Here is a 21,430-nt window from a genome sequence, read left to right as displayed (position 1 = left end):
TCCCACGCCTTTTACCGGCTACAAAGAAGTTGTGTCCAACTAATGGGTAATTAGGAAAGGACTAGAAGGACGAGGGACTACTTTGGAGAGGAAATGAAGAATCAGAAGGAAGATCTGGAAAGCATCAGCAGTGAAAGGAGACCCAAAAAACAGATGGAGATCAGACACAAGCCCCCCAGAAAAGATAAGCAAGCTGGAGGGGGATCAAACTGGGGAGAGAAAGGTCTAGGTTAAACTACTACTGCTGCTGCAGGAGAACTCCTCTGTGGACTTTCCAGTCTACAGGCCCTTGCCAGCGTATAAATACCAAACATCAAGGATAACCACTTCCAAAAAGACAGAGAAAAAAAAAAAAAAATCAGAGAAAGGGAAATAAGGCTGGTGACAGTAAATTCTTCCTTGACTCCTTCAGTCCTTGAGGATGAAACAAAACCCATAAGGAAGCTGTGGAAGTCCCAGGGTCTTTTTAGGGAACTGAAAGCTGCATACATAGCAACCAGGTGACCAGTGAGTTTTCCCAGCTCAGTTCCAAGCACAGGGACCTTTATGCAAAGATTACTGCTCTTTCACTGGAGAGTGGGTATGGTGCAACATAAACCACTGATCCCACCCATATCCCATCAGATGTCACTGAAGTGCAGCCTGCTGTAGTCAAAAACCTACCCATACCATATACATCAATATTAAATATATATACACACACACACAAGCCAATCTCTGATATGCTGTCTAAGTCTCCAGAGGACTAACTTTGATGGCATTAAGCAGAAGGTGGCAAATTACTTACATGCTTGCCTATTAAGGTTTGGCAATGGTGCACACACAGGATTGCATGGCGTGTAACCACCCAGCACCCCACCAGCCGCATGGGGCATTTGAGCCCGGGCATGAGATCTTCCAGCGCTGGACTTCAGCCAGAACCAGTACTCTCCATTCAGAGAAGAAACTGGTACTTCATACACTGGGAGATGACTCATCACAGTAGCTGAGTTATGGCATAGCTTTTAACACATGACAAAGAGACATTAAGGTCATCTCGACTCTCATCTACAGCATCCCCTCCCACAGCTGACTCGCTGCTCTTTTTTTCCTCCTACTTCTTTTCTCGCTTTCTACCCTCCCATTCAACCTTCTTTCCTTTCAGGTCTTCTCACCTCCTTCCATAACCATTCACGTTCCTGTGTCTATCCACTCCTCCAGCACCTTAAACACCCTTCTCATCACCCACAACTCCCACCTCAGGAGTCCTTTTCTTCTAGGAATCCACTTTATCTGTATTTTGATCTCCAGCAATCACCCATGCCGTCCGTCCGTCCGTTCCCCAGCCTTCAAGTGCATATTTGTCTGCCTTGGATTGCAGGCTCTTTAGGACAAGGATTGTCTTCTTCCCCACTTGTAAAGCACAGTATACATTTACGGGGCGGGTAAATGATAAATAAGCAGTCTCAGCATTTCAGGATAGCTCAGTGTGGGCTCCCTTCACCAAGCTCCCTTGGTGTTTGCCTTCCCTCCACTCCAAGCTAATCTACCTATAAGACTTTTTCTTCCTTATCTCTTAGTTACAAGGTTATCACTTAAATTTATCATCGTTCTTCAAAAAATAGTTGAGAAAAGGAGGTGGGGAAACAAAGGGCCTTTACCAGCCCTGCTCACCCATAAGCTCAAAGCCCAAGATGTAGAGGAGCTCGTGGGAGCACTGTGAGGGGAGAACACGTCCAGAAATAACTCACTGGGATTATTTCGAACCCCACATGCCTCATTTCTATTCAGTTTTCAGTGGGTTTCTGGATGAGCAGACACACACGGCTGTTTGCTGGGGGAGTATCTATCAAATCTACATCAACTTCCACCAGCTGAGTGTGTCTGCCTTTGCAAAGAGGTTGGTAAAGAGGCAAGTGGGCTGTTGAAATGGAAAGCTGGGGTAAGGAAAAAAAAGTTATGAAGAAAAGATTACCCACAACACATTGGGTATCAAGAGGTGACTAAGAGGCAGCCCATGCTCCAAGGAGGAAAAAAAAAAAAAAAAAAAAAAAAAAAAAATAAATCAGTGAAGGCAAAACTCCCCCCTGCCCTGTCCATGTCAGGGCTGAGCTAATGCATCAAACCAGCTGGCTGTTTGGCAACAACACCCATGCATGATTGGGGATTTGCATAGCAGGAGTAGCACTTCTCAGGAATCAATGTGATAAAATGCTCATTCAACCAAAAAAATAAAAAAAGAAGGCGTCAAGAGTACTTGCTAGACAGTTCACAGAGTTGACGCTATCAGCTGGTTCCTTATCTCATGAGAACCTGAGCTGTCGGGGGTTTCCTAACACCCCAAGTTGCTGCTGTTTGGCCCCCTGCACTCCTCCACCACGTGGACTTCACCCCCTGCTTCCCCCTCCACACCAGTCCCCCGCCTACAGGAGGACATCACCTCGGACACTTTGAAACACCCATCTCCAGTGCCCTCCCACCTTTCAGAAATTCTTCATTGGGAGGATGCTCAAAAGCCACATACTTTTCTTTCCCTACAGTCTTATCAGCTTCTACAAGACTATCTGATGTAGCTTTCTTACACTCATACATCTTGGCAGAGAATTAGCTGATAACTAACAAAGCACTGCGGGTAGCGTGTGCATCAGGAAGTATAAGCGATAACGCCATTATGCTGTGAGAAACCTCATCCAGACCCTTAGGAAAAATTACAATTTTTGTTATTCATTTCATCTGAACTTACCAGCTATCCTCAGACTACACAGCAAACAGAAATGCCTTCAAGTAAATAATCTGGGGGAGGGGGCATTCAAACCACCTTGTGATTAAAGGAGACGGTCACTGAGTCGGCGACAAGAAAGATGCAATGAAAATTAAGAACGAAAGTCAAGGACAAAGCAATCACCTAGAAAACAACAGGAGATCGCCCAAGAACAAATCAAACCAACAAGCACCCCTTCCTTCCCACTGAATGCACTTTCCTGCGTAGCAGCATTTCACAAGATAGAGAGACAGAAGAGCTGGTGCTTAACACTGTCCCTGGAGACTTGCCCAGAAGTTTTTACATTGCTCAGCACCCAGTGCATAAAAGGGCAGCAGCGACGACACTCCCGGTGAACTCCCGCTGGCCAAGCTGTCTGGCAGGTACAGCTAAAAAAGCCATTTTTGGAAAATATTGCCTTTTTATAGCTTATCTCAGTGCAGACAGCTGCCTCGCGTCTCTAGAAATAGCAGGATTTAACAGCCATGTTTGCAGGGACAGATTTTTAAAGGTTCCATCTTCTAAGAAACAACCTACACATCCAGAAACAGGAGGCCAGATTTGTTTTGATACTGGAACCCCTTCCATATGCTAAGCGTGCCCACGGATTTGCAAAAACTCTGCTCTGAAAATGGGATGTTCATTCAGCAACAGGCAACAAGTAACTTGTGCTTGCCTTGCTATATAGCCTGTTCCCAGCGCAATCAGCAGCAAAATAGCACACAATTAGGCTGATATTGCCTTTTGCTGAAAAATGCTGGCATTTTGTAAGTAAAATAGTGGTGGAGGAGAGCATTAAACACTGGAAAAACAAGACTAATAAGTTAAGTAAAAAATACCCTGCAGCTACAGCTGATCAGCACCTCTCTGTTGTTCCTCTTCGGATGGAGTGAGCCAGGATCAGATGCCAAACATTGTTATGATTCGTTCGATGTCATAAAGACAGAGCCGCAGGCTGCGTTCCTAGGTCGGCCCCATGGCTGCAAACCCCAACCCCATGAGCCTGGAGGAGCCTCTTCAGCCACCTCGCCTCCATCATGTTTGTGAGTGCAACAGGGATAATGTTGTTTTCCTACCTTTTAGCAATAACAAGCATTTTTAGATAAAAAGCACCAAATTCCCGTGACTTTAACACTGGAAGAGCTGATGCTAAGGATGTAAATGGCTCTGAATGTAAAAGGGCCTTGTAAAATGTCCATGGTACCACCTTTTATTAGCCACAGTTGGACCAGTTGCCTACAGCATCTTCCTCATTATGAGATTTTTTTATTTATTTTTTTTATAACTGAATGAAGGGGTACTAAAGACAACGACCTGCTGTGAAATGACCAAAATTCCCATGCAAACAACCCATTAGCAGTGTTCAAATGCAATTTAAATTACTAGTTGTTAAAGTGCTCCTCAATTTCATGGTAAGTTTCCAAGGAAAATTACATGCTATGTACTATTTAATTGATTGTTTTCTACTTCTTAACATCCATTTATTCCCTCCTCCTGTCTTTTTCTTAATTTCAAGGGATGATAATGACTTTTCAGGGAGGAAAGGGGAACAGATAACACAGTTGAAGAGGGATTTACCTGAAGAACAAGGATGTAGGAAGGAAGTGGCTGCCAAAAATGGGCAGCTTCACTGGAACTTGTCCCTGTGATATTTTCACAGTAGGGGTGTGAGACAGCACAGCACAAGGACTCCTTTCCTCCGAACCACAGGCAGCCAGGCTTTTGAAACCTGATGTTTCTTTAAAACGTAGTCACACACCCCACACACACCCCCCCCATGTCAAGCAATAGGCACAGTTAACTATTAGAAGACAGTGGTAAAACAACAAGAGCAACTTGTTTCCTCCTCCCGGGCATGCTAGTCCTTGAACCGACACGCTCGCTAGAAGCAAACAAGTTTCTCATTTGGGAGATCTCATCCCAAATGCAAATACCTAGCTCACAGGAGCAAATTCCCCCCCTAAAGTTGACTGAAGGATTAGGCTGCGCATGAGACCTCCCGCTGCTTGCAACAGCTGGTACAGGAGAATGTGTATTATAAAGCTAATAACAACAGACATTTCTTAAAAGCCTGCATTCTGCTCAGATCCTAGGAAGGAGCAGCGGTACGGTTAGGTAAGGTGCCATCTGGAAATTCCTGAAGTAACGATACATGTTGGGATCGTGTCACACACTAGCAACATATATCAACTTTACGAAATACTCAGTATGACTTGGTTTACCTTTAAGCAACTGAGGCAGAAATATTTTGTGCTTAGAAAGGTATGACTTTATTAGAGTGAGAGAGATGGTTTAACAGTACCACTCAGCATGAGGCTGCAAAGCACCCACCTGTCTGCGGGAGCTGAGCATGAACCATCACGTGGAACCTGAAGATTTGCACTTTTCCCAAATTTGCCACACGGTGCCTCAGTTTCTATGCCAGCACACCAAGATAATACAGCTTTCCTCAGCCTGTGGGCATGATTTAGTGTTTAAGGGCTCTGAAACCTTTGCCTACAGAAATGCAAAGTATCAGATGTGTAGAGCCATCTAGGCTTGTAACCTTGTCTCGCCTTCATCCATTCCATGCCCGCATGTGCTAGCCCCATGCTATCTGGGGCAGCTTCTCTTACCTGCTGTGGGGCACGTACACCCAGCCCTTAGTGCACAGTAAATCCTTCACAGCACCCAGGTCACACAGTGACAGTGTCACCGCTTCACCACATCCTCTGCGGTGCCAGCCCTGGATCGATCGGTGCAACAGCTGGGATGAAGGATGAGGTGCGAACCAATCCTCCTTACATAGGAGCTAAACCAAATCCTCTGTGTTTAATACATCATTAGAAGTGATTGAGGGAAGCTTAAGGCAGGCAGGCATGGAGGTCTCTGAGCATGCTCAAGGCCCAGTGCCATGGAAGGCTTCTCAGACTTGAGTGTTTACCAGGTGCCAGGCTGCAGGAGGAAAAATCTTTAGACAGCTGTATTAATTTACAGGTCAGCCCTTAACGGCTCTGTTCCTGGAGCAGAAGAAAATCCAGTGTGGATCCTGGTTAGCATCAGTGATCACTGGATCTGCCCAGGTCCTGAAGAAATACCAGATGGAGAGCCCTGGCAACCTGCGGTCCTGGCAGTGGGCATCCTCCAGAGCTCCCCCAGCCCTGCCCAGCATCTGTGGTGGGGAGGACATAGGCGGCACATGGGGAGCTCATCCTTCACAGTCCATCCAGCTCTCACGTCATGTCCTCGCAGCGATGAGATGTTGCAGAGAGAAGGATCAGCACATGAAGGTTAACAGCCCCCAACGTGCTTCCCCAGGCGTGCCAGACTAGCACTGTCTGGAGCCCTGGGTTACAGCACCCAGGCACTGCTCGCCCTTGTCTTCCAACAAGCAGCCTGTCCTGGTGAGCAGGAAAGGGGGGAAACTGCGAGGGGAACAGAACATCATCATTTACAGTCCCGCTGTGCCGTCCCCAAAACACCAAGCTCGGCCACAAGCAGCTGGCGAAGCCTGGACACACCACATCCACATGCCGCCAGAAGCAGGGGCCGCCCAGGGCACGACGGAGCAGGGGAAGTGCTGCGCTGGGAGGAGGTATCGCTCGTCGCACGAGGCCACGTGTGCACACGCAAAGGCAAAGCGAGGTGCACGAGGAGCGACACAGACCGCCGGCTCGCTGCCTTCCACAGCTTGCCACCACCATGCGCAACGGAGGACGGGTGGCTCCTTGGCGAGTCGCTGGGTTGAGGCTTCGGGTGCTGCAACAGCTCCATACGTCTCCCCAGCGCCCTGTTTTCCAGCCCATCACCTACATCATCTGTTCAGGCTGTACACTCTTTAGGACAGCAGTTCTTTCCTTTGCGCTGGTACCAAGCCCAGCCCAGCGGGACCCTGACCCCAAAAGCTGCAGTAATCCAAGTAGCTTGTTGAAACAACAAGGACTAAAATGCCGCTAAAGTCTGCAAACTCCCAACACGTCCCACCTGCAAGAACAGGCTCCAGCAGTCCCTTCATCACCTTTTGGGGCCAAGTGCTTTTCAGCTCACATCCCATCCTTGTGCAAACTAAGCCAAGTATCTTCCCCTGCCCAGAACAATCAAGCCAGTTTCGCACCTCGGGGACCTGCAGCAAATCCATATCTCTGGAAAAAACAAACCTCACACTGTGTATTAATCCCTATTTAAAAGGCCAAAAGAAAACTAACAAAAGATTTAACTTTCTAACAAAGGTCTTAAATTTAAAACAGGAAGAGTATAATAACAACAGGTTTGAATCAGCCTAAAAATACCAGTTAGTCGAGAAGATATAAGCATCGCTAATCAGCAGTAGGAATATAAAGGGTTTTCCACCAACACCCCTTCCCAAGTAAAAGGCCGAAGTACAGTGCTTTCTGTCCGAGGTATGGGACTGGCTGCTATGCAACCCCTGGAGCAGCGTTAAAAGCACTCTATACGTGTTACATGCTCCAAATGACAAGAGGAATGTGGGACGGTGGATCTCCGCTCCAGATTCCCCAGGATAGTTTTAGCTGCCATGAATAAAACAGGAAGCAGAGCATCTTCCAGGTTCCCCCCACGCCCCTGACTGGATGAACTGTAGTTTCCTTTCAGGAAAGAGAAAGGAAAGAGGGGAAAAAAGAAAAAAAGAGAAACAGCCAGCTGCAATACCAGACAGATTAAAAACTTCACACTAAGGAAAAATAAAGACTAACAGGAAAAAACAGACACTGAACCTTCATCCAGTTACAGCAGCTAAACTTCTTCAGGTCCCTAACAAAACAGGGTTAAATATTAACATCCCAGAGAAATATATCCATACGTTATGCAGCCTTTTTAACATACACTCTTGCTTAGGAGACATAAATCACATTTAAGCTATATTTTACTTGCTGACCACATGCATATATACTCATTTAACTCTACAGTGCTCTACTGCCTTGCTGCATTAGCCAGCAAAACTAAAAGGAAGAGTGTGACTGAATGGGAGCTGGCTTAAATTATCTTTATATCTAGGCCTGAAGAAACATTTTGCCTTTGAGACCAATCCACTAAACCAACTTTCCCTGCTACAGAAGGTTTCATTGGGTCCCTTGCTGTTGACTGGTGATCCACATGCCTGCCTCCACCAGCAACGCACAACACTTTGATGCAATCCATCTGACAAAACAAAACAAAAATCCCCCAAGTTGCTTGCTAAAGCAGCAACGATGCACTTACCAGCATCCAGGCAAGCTCCTTCGCTAACACGCACCCCTCTTGAGCAGATCAAATTTGGAACAAGGTCCAGGAGCAAGAGAGAACTGAAAACTGACCACAACAAGCTTCCAAAACAAGAAAGGGGGGAAAAAAAAAAAAAAAAAAAAACACCCTTACTACAGGAATTCAAATCCTGCTTCCACCAGACCCTGAGTCACCTCCCCTCCCTTGCAATAGATCAGAGCAATGGGTAAACATTTCCAAATATGGAGATCAAAACTCCAAAGGATGTCAAAAAAAAAATTACCCTTCTCTCCCTGGCTTTGGCACAGGGATGACTTGCCCCTCTGGAGCCTGAGCTGAGCACATCACTGTTGCTGACCTACACACACCCTGGACACCGGGCCACACGTCTCCGTCTTGACCTGCGCTTTGGAGGCTCCTGGCTTAATGGGTGACACTGCATCTCTGTCCCTTCCCAGGGATGCACAGGAAGATGCAATGGGGGCAGCTCCAGGAGCTGTCGCCCCTCACCCCCTACAGCAAACCTCCTCCTCATGCCTCAACTCATCAAGAGAAAACCTCCTAGAACTATTTTTTGGAGTGCTCTTTGAAGGCAAATAGGCAAATTCAGGCTGTGTTTATAGTGACAGCAGCTCCCTACCAGAAAAGGCAAGGCTCAGCCATCGGTCCAACTACAGAGGTCCTGCTGCCAGGTCCCACGCCAGCTGCTCACCTGGGGCAGGGAAATCTCCCCTGACCTGGCTCATCTAGCTGGTGCTTTGCAAAAAGCATGTATTTGATTTCACATTATGAAAAAAACCCCACAGCTCTGAGGAAAGGAACATGCTGCTTGGACAAAGCAAGACCTCCCCGCAGGGACAAGGAGCTCCAGGATGGCAACCCCCCGATCCCTACTGCAACACACAATACAGCATCCCATGGCAGGCGGGAACACAGGAGCACTCAGCCTCCCCACCCCTGGGAGAGGGGCTTGAGGGCCAGCGCTCAAGCCCATATAACAAATTTCGGAAGCAGAACAGTTATGCTTAGAGAGCACAACTGTCCCTGCAGAGCCTGCCTGCACACAGGAGCAATATACCCATGCCACCACTCCCATGGGCATCACTCCTCGGCTGCAACAGCCGACCTGCGGGCAAGCAGGGAGATGACTACGCCTGTCAGCACAGGACGACAGCCTCCTGGTAGCTGCAGCCATCGGCTACAAGAGCAGGCAGCCTCTCAGGAATGTGCAAATCAGGACGTTTTCAAAGGAAACGGGCTGCCAAGGCGATCCAACCAGACCAGAGTGATTCCCCAGCACGACCCACAAGATGCTATTGAATTTATAGGGAAGGAATTCCAGAGCTGACTCTGCCCATGTATGGCCAAAACAAACTGTAAAAAAGTGACATTATAGTACATCTGGCTTTCAGTGGTACTGAAGCACAGGCCTTGGGAGGAGCTGAAATCCTGCAGTGACAGGGGCTGTACAATTACCTCCAGTAACTAGGCAGAGGTCAGGGGCCCGTGGCAGCATCAGTTTAGCCCCTGATAGCACAGGTGACGGAAAACGTGCAAACCTTTTCTTCAGAAGAAAACAAAGCTTTCTGCCTTTTAGAATAAGAAGCACATTTAACTTAGTGATCCATCACTACCACTGCAAAAAATAAACCTTGCCAGGCAGCACCAGCACATGTCCATTACACTGGTAGTTACAAAGGCAGGTTTATAGAGCCAACAGTCCAAATGGCACTAAGTCATACACCGGGGCAATGCCAATGCAATGCAGGTTGGGACTAGCTCTCGATAGGCAGCTGATCAATTACTTTTCTAAAATCCCACTAAAACCTTCCCCCAGAGCCATGCGCCCCAGCCAGCAGCTGGGCCACCAAGAGCATTCTCCATGGTCAGAAATGGAGATGTTCTGAGCACAGTGGTAGAAGATGCTCCAAAACCAAGGTAAGAAGGGTCAAGTTTTACAAACTGTGACTCAGTTTTCCAGCACCTTGCAGAAAACAATTCCCAGGGCATTGGTTTTCTGCAAGGACAAAGAGCGGGATGTAGTAGAGAATAAGGTAAGTCAAGAAAGGGAACAAAGGCAGGGTGGAGGAGAACTGGAATAGCAGAAACCCCGTCCCAGGCATGTACCAGCCCTTCTGCTCTGGGCTCCTGCAGCATGAACAGATCGAGGTTCTCATTAACAGTTAAATGCCACTACCTCGCCTGCCCTGCCAGTGGGGGAAATATTAGCTGTGTCAGCTTGAGAAGCAAAGGGCTTACCGAACCAGAGAGGAATGCAGGCTGCAGTGGCACATGCGATGGGGACAGGGAAATGAAACCCAGGGGAACGCGGGCTGCTAGTGCTGCCTCTGCCTTTGCACCAGGGTCAGGCAGGGTATGTTTTACAACTCCTGGGGTTGAAACCTGGGACTAATGGCTTCATGACCTTAGAGGGACTCTCATACCAGAAACGAATATAGCTGTTAGAGGGGCTGGGAGCTCAGGGGCCTGAGCACAGGAGGACAAGTCGGTTCCTGGCTCCTGGCAGGCAGCCCAGCACTGCTTTTCAATAAGCACAAGTCATAACCCATCGGACTGGGAACAAGTGCGCATCTGAGCGGCACTTCCTGATGGGAGACCCACCATGCAGCTATTCCCCCACCTTTACGTACCCAGGGATTAAAATCTCCCCTTAGTTTCCCAGCTAAAATGGCATTATACCCTCTCTCTTACTACTGCTCTCACTTTAAACAGCGGTACCTAAGCATGAACTGGGGTTCAATGCCTCTGCTTTAGAGCACCTTCCACCCCAAACGACACAGAGAAACCAGAGAGATGGACACATCCATGTCTAACCACAGTCTAACCAGGAGCTCCCTGCTACATGGCACCCAAAGTCCTCTCCTTGCCACAGTCCTAACCCTGGAAAGGTAAAAGCTTGAGGGCCTGGGAATATAATCCAACTCAAGCCTCCCGCACAGCAGTACAGGTCATTATTAATTGGCCACCGGGTCAGGTGTGGCTAATTTAATTTAAATGACATTACATAAGCAGGACAACTGAGAATATTTGATTCATAAAAATCCCTTGAAGGGGCAGAGCACAACTTGCATGGCATACATAACACAGGGACTGCTGCAGCATCACAGGAACACAGACCACATAATGCACACAACAAGGACCAAGGATGCTCATATGTACACATCCACAACTATGCACACATACGCCTCCTTCCCCAACATGCATAAAAGCAGACTTAGGACTTGCAAGCTGAAGTCCTGTGCAGCCAAAAGTTAGCAGAAATGTTTGTGACAGTTCCACTTTGCAGGCAAAAGCAAAAAACGGGTGCAGAGGAATAAATACAGAAAAAAGTCAGGCAGGCAAAGCAGGTGCTGGCTTGTAAAACCTTGGCCAGAAAGGCTCCCCAGGAGGTTGAATCTGGTAGTTTTGCAACAGCTCCACAGAGAGACAGAAGAGACAGAAAAAGAAAAAAAGAGAACATGAATGCATATGCATTCTTTTATCACCATATATAGTATATACAGACATTTGGTATATACACCCCCAAGCTCTCATACACCACCATATAGTATATACTATATATGCATTGCACATCTTTGTTTCCATGTGCCTAGATTTGTACAGAGTGTGTGTGTGTATATATATATGTATGTATGTATGTGCATTTCTCATGCGTGCATTTGTCATTACCCCCACAGCACCTATCTGTGCGTGCTGTCACACAACACACCACTTGACAGAGCACGTCTAAAGTCTCACCGGCGTAGTCTGGGATGACTTCTGAACACTCGCACACTGCATTACTGAACCCTCTGCTAAGCCCTTCCCCACCAACGCCTCTGGGTGCAAGTACCACCAGGAAACCACCAGTTTGTCTTGTGTTTTCCAGTGATCCCACCCCACCTCCACACTCCGTTAGGAGAGGATTTAATTTCTTTTTTTTCTTTTTTTTTTTTTTTTCCCCGCAGAGAACCACGAACAAGGTGCCACTGTCAGAAAAGCCACGGATCCTTCCAAGAAGCTTTTCCTCACGCTTGTGAAACATGTTTACGTACCAGTTCTCACGCTGCACAGCCTTGATGGTGGGACAAACTCAGAGCAGGGCTTTTGGAGACACGCAGGGCTCTGCCGGAGTCACGACTTTGGGTTTCTTTCCCAGCCCTGTGGAGAGAGAGAGAGGGAGAGGGAGAGAGAGACAGATACCCGTGTGATGCATGCCGGATGGGCCTCCTGACGGCTCATCTCCAAAACTTGCAGTTTAACCCACACAACTTCTGGGAAATGCAGCATTTTCCTCCCCAGCTTTCTTAGGCAGAAGCCTCCATACTCCTGAACTCCTTTTGGCACCCCCCAAAAGCAAGCATCACCACCTCAAACTGGGCCAACGACCAGCACCTGCTGTCAGCTGCCACAGCTAGGCCAACAACTTGCACCTCCTCCAGCCACAGCTCCTTTACTGCTCTTAATGCCCCGCAGAAGGGGGAGGTAAAAGGAGGGGTAAAATGAGGCATAAAATAAGGGAACGGGGTGAATCGATCACTCATCTCTGACCTCAGGCACAGTGAGGGAGCTAGGAGGCATCATTTAGTTTGGTTTGAAGCTCATGGAGTTTACCACTACCGCGAACGGACCTACACCACCATCCAGTTCACCAGCCCTCCGCCTCGGCGCAGCCTTTTCTCCGAGGAGCTCTGCCCAATTCCCATCAGGGACTGCCTCACTCTTCCCTGTAGCTGCAAAGCAGACGCGACACTTCCTTGAAGTGACCGACTCGGTGTCGCGTTTCCCCTCTGCAGAAGACGAAGGCAGAGCAGAGGGGACAGCCAGGCTGTGACCGCCACCTTGCACGTGGCACGCCAGGACGCGTGGCGGGTTGCATGCCGTGGAGATAGGCAGCATCTGAATTGCACACTCCTTCCTGCCCCCGCCAGCCCACGGCCAGCATCCCGTCCCAGCCACATCCCGGTCACTCCGATGGCCCTATCTCTGCTCGTGACAAGCACAGGCTTGCCTTGTCATCACCGCCCAGCAGAGAAAGTTACTGCTGTTTGCTGCTGTAACAGCGGAGATGCTCGGTTCAGGCTGGCGTTCGTTGTATCTGCGCTGCTCGTGAAGCTGCACGTGAGCCCACAAGTCTACAACCAACATGCACCAAAACGCAAGAGTGCTGGTGGCTCACAGACCAGGTCCCTCGTCCCTGTCACACGGTGAGATGGCTTCCTGCCCCTGCCAGCACCCCTTGTCCCCCACGCCATGCCTGCTGCTACGAGCAGCCAGCAGAGTGAGGCGGCTCTCGCCTCTCCCAAGCAGTGGCAGATCTCCATTACGCCGACGCCACAAAAGCGCACCGAGGTTCACCCTGACCCAGGCAGCACCCTCCCAGCTCAGTCCCATGGTCCCTGTGGTGGCACCCAGCCCTGACACCCCACAGGGCTGGGCAGGTATAAAAATCCCCAGGACGCTCAACACTCCCCTCGGGTGTGATGAGGACAAATTCATATGGAGATCACAATGGCGTCTCCCACTCACTGCAGGCTTGGGATGAAGATGAGTAACTGCAGGGTTTTATTGCTGGTGAACTCAGCCAAAGAGCAATTTCTCTCCATCCATCAAGGAGGAGACAAGTACAAGCAAATATTATGGTTGTGCATATTTACTTTTCATTTTAAAATGATGTAGAGTTATATACAATTTAGGTCCTTCCCACAGGCTCCTGGCAAAATGCCCTTCAGTCTTATCTGCAAAGGCAGAAGACAACAACATTCCCCTCTGGTTCCAACACCGTTTTGATTCAACTCACAACAGCACCTCCGGGAGCTCCAGGTAAGACGGTATTCCTTGGGACCCAACCTGTGTTTAAAATATCTTGGCTCAGGCTTGTCTTTCATCAGGTTTAACTCAAGAAATGTTTACAAGATCAGTTATAGGACTCAGCAGACTTGGCTAGTTGAACTGCATCTTCCTGGCTTTACTTTCCATGCCGACTGTCCCCATCACCTTGTGACTGGGGTTCCTGCAGCAAGGTGAGCCACCCTTCCCAGCAGCAAGTGGGACCCAGCATGGTCCCAGAGGGGCAGCAACCCACCGATACACAGGCAATGCACTCCCTCCTGGCCACACATCCACAGCTGGGCAGGACAGGGACAGCCTGACTGGTCATACCAATATCCACCTGAGCCGGTCTGTCAAACTACTCCATTTGTGACCCCATTTCTTTAGCAGAAGGCTGAAAAAGTCAGTCTTGGTATTTCTGCAGTGAAAGACACAGAAGACAGACCTTGAGGACAGACCCAAGGTACCAGAAGAACTGCACATCTGCTGCATCACAAGCCATCAAGCCATGATGCCACCACCAAACCAGACCTCTTCAAGACACTCTCAAAAGCATTTCCCATTGAGGAGCTTTGCTTGAGACTCGAGGCCCCCAAACTCCAAGATAGCAGAGCTCCTCTCCCCAGAGTCCCTCTTCTCAGCTGCCTGTACACATCCCTCAGCAAGGAGCACCCCTGAGAGCCTCACACAAGAGAGGACTACACAGAGGACTAGCAAACCAATGCCTTAACCATCCCAGCTCTGCTGGGGAAGCAGGCAAGGGATACAGACCTTGAGAGACAACAAGAAGTCCCAAAAAAGGGTCTGCCCCTCAGTCATGCTCATTCCTGCTTTGGCTCAGGTGGGGAAAGACAAATGAGTGCACAGTACAGACATACCCAAATCGCTGCCATCGATTCCAGCCCAAGTCTTCCCCCCACGGAAGTCCCCGGAGAAATACACGCAAAGCCTGTCCCTAAAGAGCCACCTCTAGGTTTCATACATCCCCCAACAACCATTATGGGGAATATCCAGGTGCTTTTACAGCAGAAATAGTAACAACAGGCAGGCTTTTAGCTCTATGAAACTGAGGTCCTCCTAGTTCAGAGCCACTGCAACAGATGCTTAGTGGTCTGTGCACAGCTAATTCTGATTTTCATCTTGCAACAAGAAATTCCAGCTTTCTATCACGGTCCTGCAAGAGATAACAGCAGGAAAGTTTCTTTGGTAACACAGCTTTACACTGTCAAGCTCCCATCTGGCATAACTCAGTAAAACTCTTGTGCCTCCAGATCACCAGCTACAATGGCCGAGACTTTGGAGTCTGTATACACCTACGTGTGCACATCTGCATCTTCATTTTTATGCATAGCACAATACAGACCACTTATTTTAATGCACCATTTCAATAGGCAATTTATCATTTAAAAGTAATTTAAAGCAAATGCCCAAACAGCAGGAATCAGCTATCACAGTCAAAGCACTAAGTAGAGTCTGAACAAACTACCAGAACCAGCATTTACCAAAAGAGCACATCTTTTACAAAAGATTGTTTTCTTCATTTGTTTCTTCCAACTAGTTAAATTTAAGGTACAGCTCATAAAAAGCTGAGAAAGCGATTAGAAGTTATAAAAGGCCATCCCAAGCTGAAAGGAAAATAAGGTGAGAGGCTGAGATCTACGAACTCTAAAATCCTTAAAGACGTGATGATCCGAAACAGTCTGTTCACTCACTGGCTGATAATACTGATGCTGTATTATCAACAGTAAGAATCAACATTTCTCAAGAAAAAATAAAAAATACAAATTTAATACACAAGTACAGAAAGCAAGGTTTCCTGTTTGCAGATTTAAATCTATAAGCAGTAGTTTACAATGCCTGAATTTAAACGTCAGTCCTCTGTTATGGTTTGAGTTTTCTTATATTGTTCAAATTTTTCAGAAACAGACAGTTTAAAACCTCTGCAAGAATTCCAAGTTTCAAAGAAGTGCAGTCAGCACTTTCAGAAAAACGGGTGTCCTTAGCATAACTTTACAGTGGTCACTTAGAAATTGAAGTAAACAGACTCCCCAACCCCTTTAAAAGAAAACCTTACCCGTGAAAATAATTTCAGCAAGCGCTAATTACACTTCTCACAACAGCCTGGCTGAATGTTATCTGTTTTTCTGACTATTCGAAAGTTGCATCTACATTTAAATCTCCTTTACACTTGAAAGTGTTACCAATACTCAGAGCTTAATTTTTATTTTATTATTTTTATCAGTATGGCTATACTGGTAGAAACCCAAGTGTAAACACCAGTTAAACTGGGATAAAGTAGCCTCGCACTGGGGTCCTTCATTCCCATTCCTCCGTAGAGCAGATGGCTCAGCCTGACTGCCACAAGGAAAATTGTCGTTTTAACCGTTCCAGTCACCAATTTTTAAGCGCAGACAAGCTCCCAGCAAGTCAGCCATCAGCATGAACTGACACGGGTCCCCCCGTATGACTGGCAGGTTCACGTACAGGTCCCCAGACAACAACCCCATTCAATCTGACCTTTTCATTTTAAATGAAAAACACTTAAAAGCCTGCCCTGTTCTGACATATGCTTTTTTATGTCTTTCTCACGCTGTGCCAATATATTTGTTATTTACTGGCCAAAGTCCCCAAACTCAGAAATCCCACGTTATCTCCTCTGCTGCTGGAGCCCTGATCCTCAGCTGTTCTGGCCACTGCCAGTGCCGAGGGAGCCGTCTGAGGTCTCCACGTCCTCACACATTGGAAAATCAGACCCCTTATACGCAAACCTCAATTCAGAGTCCAATCCTGACTTAAAATTCAACTTATATGCATGGGTACCCTTACACTTGAACACAGCTGCCTGGAGACATGGACTGATCTTGCCACCCCAGGACACTGATGCCTGCAGGATTTGGCCCTGACTAACAGCTTTCTGTGTTTGCTTCTGTGCTTCTCAGGTTTCATTTATTAAAATTAAACTGCTCGATTCAAAAGAATGCTGCTGAAGTTATCTAATAAAAAGATCATGCAAGATAACAAAAGCAGGAGACACGTTTCCTCCACTCTGCTGCCAGCAGCAGCACCTGCTCAGAGAGTCATCAACACAAACAGCAACAGCTAGTATGCCCGGGTGCTGCCTTTTGGGAGGCCAAATCCTGTGTTGGTGTAAAGCAGCAACCATGCAAATGGCAAGTTTCGATCTGCAAGGAAGCACACACCCCTCTATCTCATAGTCAGCACGGAGATGCTTTCAAACCTGCCGCAAACCCATGCGTCAAAATTAGCCATAATGAGACTTATCACTTTCGAACTCCTGGTCCGGCCCTCACACTGGAGGAAGGCTGATGCCAGCCACAGCACAGACCATCAGCTCCGATGGAGAAAATTAGCTCTCATAAAAGAGCAAACTCACTGGCAGCCCCTACATGCTGCAGGGCGCAGAGCCTGGCATTAAAGCATTGACCTGCAGGAGCTCCAGGGTCCTGCAGCAGTGGCACACTGACTTCAGGGCCAGGGGACTCATTTTTATCTTTGCTGTCACATTTGATTTTCAGGTTTGTCCTGGGGTTCATAAAATGAGACTAAAACAAGAAGGAAAAAAAGGAGCAGGAGAGTAGGGGTAAGAAGGAGGAAAGACCGCTCCAGCGGCACAGCAGCACCAAAGGGATGCCATCAACCTTTCCCAGATGGAGACTGCTGTATTAAAACGAACAAAAAAAATCACTTGGGGCAGAACAGACTTAAGCAGTGGCTGAGGAAGCTGCGAGACAGCCCTACCTAGAGCATCCCCGTGGCCGGGAGCCACCCCACTGGCTCTCAGCTGGAGCCACTGGGCAATGGTTGGGGACCAACCCATCAGCAGGACCAGCCATGTCACAACCCTGTTATTTTAAATGCACAAGGATGGCTAGAAAAGAAGGGTGGCTAAGGAACGAGAGGAATCAGCACGTCTATGCCAGAAAGCCTGCAGGTCCCATGCTGGAGCGACCTTTCAGCAGCTCCCTGTTGCTGCCTGTGATTTACATGTCTGTAAACGACACCAGGATCGGACTCTGTATTTTCAAGCACAGACTACCAACCTCACACTGTTTGCACTCCCTCAGTCTACTGGGAGTGGAAGATTTTCAAAACAGCCTCACTGATTTTAATTTCTTTTTTCTTTTTCCCCCACCGTTTGCTGTCAGCATTTCACTAAGCCTGGTCAGAAAGACCCTTAGCAAGAGGGGGGTAGTTTCACTTTCTCACTCGAATGCACCCCAGCTTCTTGATCAAAGAAGGATAATTGATTTTGCTTTCAACTTCTCATGCAGTATCAGAACACCACAGAGCCTGGGTTTCAAACAAAGGATTATGTTTTGCAATCCAAAAACAAAAAAATGTCATTTTTTCCCCACCGAGGAATGGCCATCCTCACCAGGCAGCACCAGCAGAGCGCTGCCCTAACACGCCTCCTGCATCTTAAGATGCTCAGTCAAGAAAAACAGACCAACAGTGACCAAGAGCACAAGGGAGCAGAGAAGTGCTGTGCCCCAAGGCACGGAGGTCAGGAAGGTGCCCGACTCTCCCCACTCCCAGCCCAGGGTCTTCTGCAGCCCACCTTTAGGTTGCAATCTCCTAGGGCAGAGATGGCTTTTTTGTCCACATTTGTTCCAGTCTAAGGGTTTTATTATAAAGTTTTATTACAAAGGACGATGTTCCTTTAACCATTTTAGTTTTAAATGGGCAAAATTTGAAGGCAAAGGTCACCTTCTCCCAGGCTTGCTTGGGTGCCACCACAATGAAACCCTTGGCACCTTGGCGGGCTCTCTTATCGCTCTTCTTAAAACCATTTGGAAGTGAAACTTTTAAAACTTAGAGCCTACATGACCAGACAGTCTTTGTGTTCAAGGCTTCTGTTTTATCCAGTTTGGGCCAGATCATTTGAAAACAGCAACAAATACCTGACAGACAACTGGATTCCCCACTCCTGTGCCCATTTAGTCAGGCTAGGTATTTTTGAAAGCATTATAATCCATCATGATGTTTAAAAAAAGCACAATAGGCCAGGACCAGCAAATCTCTCTGGTTTGGAAATGTCTGTCCCCTCCTTCCCCACCATCTCCAAGGATGACCAAGCATTAGCTATCTTCTTTCATTTTTATACCTTAATAGCAAACTGCCCTGGTTTTAGCCTTGGAACAAATACCTTCAGGTGGGATGAGCAACAAAGGGCCTCAAACACCTGTATTAAAAAAAGAAGAGTTTCTCAGTGTAGCTGCTCCTCTTTCCAAACAGCTGGATTGAGAGGCTGTGGAAGCATATTCCTTAAAAGAGAAAAGCCCCAATGGGGCAGAGGCGCCCAGGTTAACATGGAAGCATGGCAAACAACCAGCAGAGAGTGGAGCCGCCTCACCACCGACCGCTCTTCATGAAAACATTTTTGTTTTCAACAAATGTTGTTACCATCACAAATAGAAGAATTAATTACAAAAAAAACAAAAAAACAAAAAAACCACCTAAACTTTTTTTCCCTTTACAAAACAAGAACTGAGTTGCAAGCTGACTCTTCCTGCAGAAAACTCCATTTTGAGAAAGGAGCCATTTATACCAAATATAGATAAAAAATTCTGGAGCGATTCTGACAAGCCCTAATAACTACTCTTATATTTGAAAACAAGAAGGACCACAGATGCCTGTGGATGCGTTCGCCTTCTGAACGAGAAAGTATCATTACTTCCATCATAGATGGGGACCGAGACATACAGAAAATATATTTAAAAGCTGGTTTAGTTCCTAAAGTACCCCAACTTCAGCTGGAAGCCAGGCTCCTCATTGAATTTGGCCCTTATCGCCAAGGGAATTAAAAAAAAAAAAATAGCAGAGGCAGTTTTTCTGGCCATGCTTAACACTGATAAACTTTTCCTCCCTGTGACGGGGAAACTGGCCTGCCACCGCAGAGCCCCCACTCCCGGGCTGGGATGGGGAGGGATGATGGCAACGGTGCTCTGTGCCACCCCTCGCTCCACTGCAGGATAACACACACGGCTGCTGTCACACAGAGCCACCAGACCTTCACCACAGACAAAGCCGCTGCCCCTTCTTCTCCCTGAACCTCACCACCACTATCCCCAGGGTGTGCAAGACTCAGCCCGGCACTAATAACTAAAATGAGGGGACAGAGAGGGTCTCCAGCGTACACAGCAGCACAACAATGGGAAGGAAAAGTGATCTCAATCCCCTGGCTCAGCAGGACCACGCACACACCATCCCGCGGCATAGCTGTCAAACACCCATCTATCTCAGCACAACGACCCGGGAAACTGCCTGCAGGAGGACACGCAGCTCCACGCGCTTCCCCTACATGTCAAGGAGGGACATTCTCCCCCAAAGGTGACAGCGGTGGGGATAGCAAGGACACGAGCATGTAGCTGTCAAGCTGTTTGCCCAGCATCCAGCCCTATACACGCTCCCATCCTCCCAGCTGGGGCTTGGGCTCAAGCAAAGAGAAGGTGGCAGGGCTCAGACATCCCTCCACCACCTTGTGCAGAAGAACCTGCACTCGGACTTCCACAGGAATTCTGCAGACTATCCTCCCCTCAAAGGAGCTTAATTAATTGCCTGTAAAAGGGGACTGGGATTTATCACACAACTTCTTTTAGCACAGTAAGCGCAAATATTGTTACATCTTTCCTCTTCTTAGAAATGAGGGATAGCAAGTCTTTAGTCCCTGTATGCCATTTTATCTTGACCTGGAGAACTATATACACTGGAATTGCACTGCATTTTGTTTATTTTTTTGCCTAGCACCAACAGTGATTATAAAACTGCACTCGTGGACCTGTACAATTTGGTTCACTTTGATTGCGTTCCTGTTTCTCAGTGGAAAGAAGGAGGCTTTTGGTTTGCAGAATGGCAAAGTTATCAATTAAACATCCTCAGCACCCTTACTGGACCTCATCAGCGCTCACAGGGAGAGATCACACTTCTTCCCATGTACCTGACAGTTTCTCAGCACAAAGTTTTCTTGGCTCCTAATTCTGTGTTCTTTCCAAGAGTTTGCCACCTGTTATCCTCCAGCCTGCTGCACCTGAGCTCTGTATTTTGGAAAAGTACATGCCTATTTGTTTGAAACAATAGTTACAGTGTGTGGGTGCAACATCACACCGAAGGTACAAAACACTTGAGAGCAAGAAAGGTCTTTTCAGCCTTCTTCCACCTCGCTGGTGTGATTCACAGGAGCACCTCACAGCGTAACACCACCATCATACCTGTCCTCGCCTACTCCTACCCTACCATACTGAGCTTGTCAGCGGGACTTTTGTCAAGAGCCCTGAAGCCAGCATTTATGTTATCAAGCCAAGTGTTTTTATTTTTTTTTCCTTGGTGATAGGGAAAAACAGAAAGGAACTGCAGAAGCTTTTGGAGACAAAGATCTCTTCAGGATGTGCCAGCTGATATTTTCAAAGACTGACTTGGCACAGCATCAAGGAAGCCCGCTTCCAACATGTAAGCAAGCAAGACCAGCTCCGTGCCAGCCATCAGCCAGGCTCAAGAAGCATTAGTGACTTCAGTCAGGAAGAAGGACGGGCAGGAGGAAAGACTAATACTCCACCTGTCACAAGAGGTACAGCCACATGTCTGGTCACCACCCAAGAAGGAAACACAAAGAACAAAATGAGGGAGGACCTCTGTGAGCAA

The 21,430-nt window shown here is 47.6% G+C and overlaps 1 protein-coding gene across 28 annotated transcripts in view; it reads right to left on the bottom strand.

Annotated features, from left to right (window-relative positions):
* Window positions 1-21,430, bottom strand: part of LOC115347044 (LIM domain containing preferred translocation partner in lipoma) — a 353,563-nt gene that overhangs the window by 316,499 nt on the left and 15,634 nt on the right. For 8 of the 28 annotated variants that reach the window (XR_005933430.1, XM_041126876.1, XM_030027919.2 and 5 more), the window contains exons 1-2: window positions 12,491-12,684; window positions 11,995-12,100 (exon numbers count right to left, since the gene is read on the bottom strand). The gene's annotated coding sequence lies outside the window, so the exon portion shown is untranslated. The other 20 variants (XM_041126875.1, XM_041126874.1, XM_041126877.1 and 17 more) reach the window with 17 other exon arrangements.

This window comes from Aquila chrysaetos, chromosome 10 (genome assembly GCF_900496995.4).
Source record: "Aquila chrysaetos chrysaetos chromosome 10, bAquChr1.4, whole genome shotgun sequence".
Classification (NCBI taxonomy): Eukaryota; Metazoa; Chordata; class Aves; order Accipitriformes; family Accipitridae; genus Aquila; species Aquila chrysaetos.
This window is presented reverse-complemented; position numbering and strand designations above follow the sequence as displayed.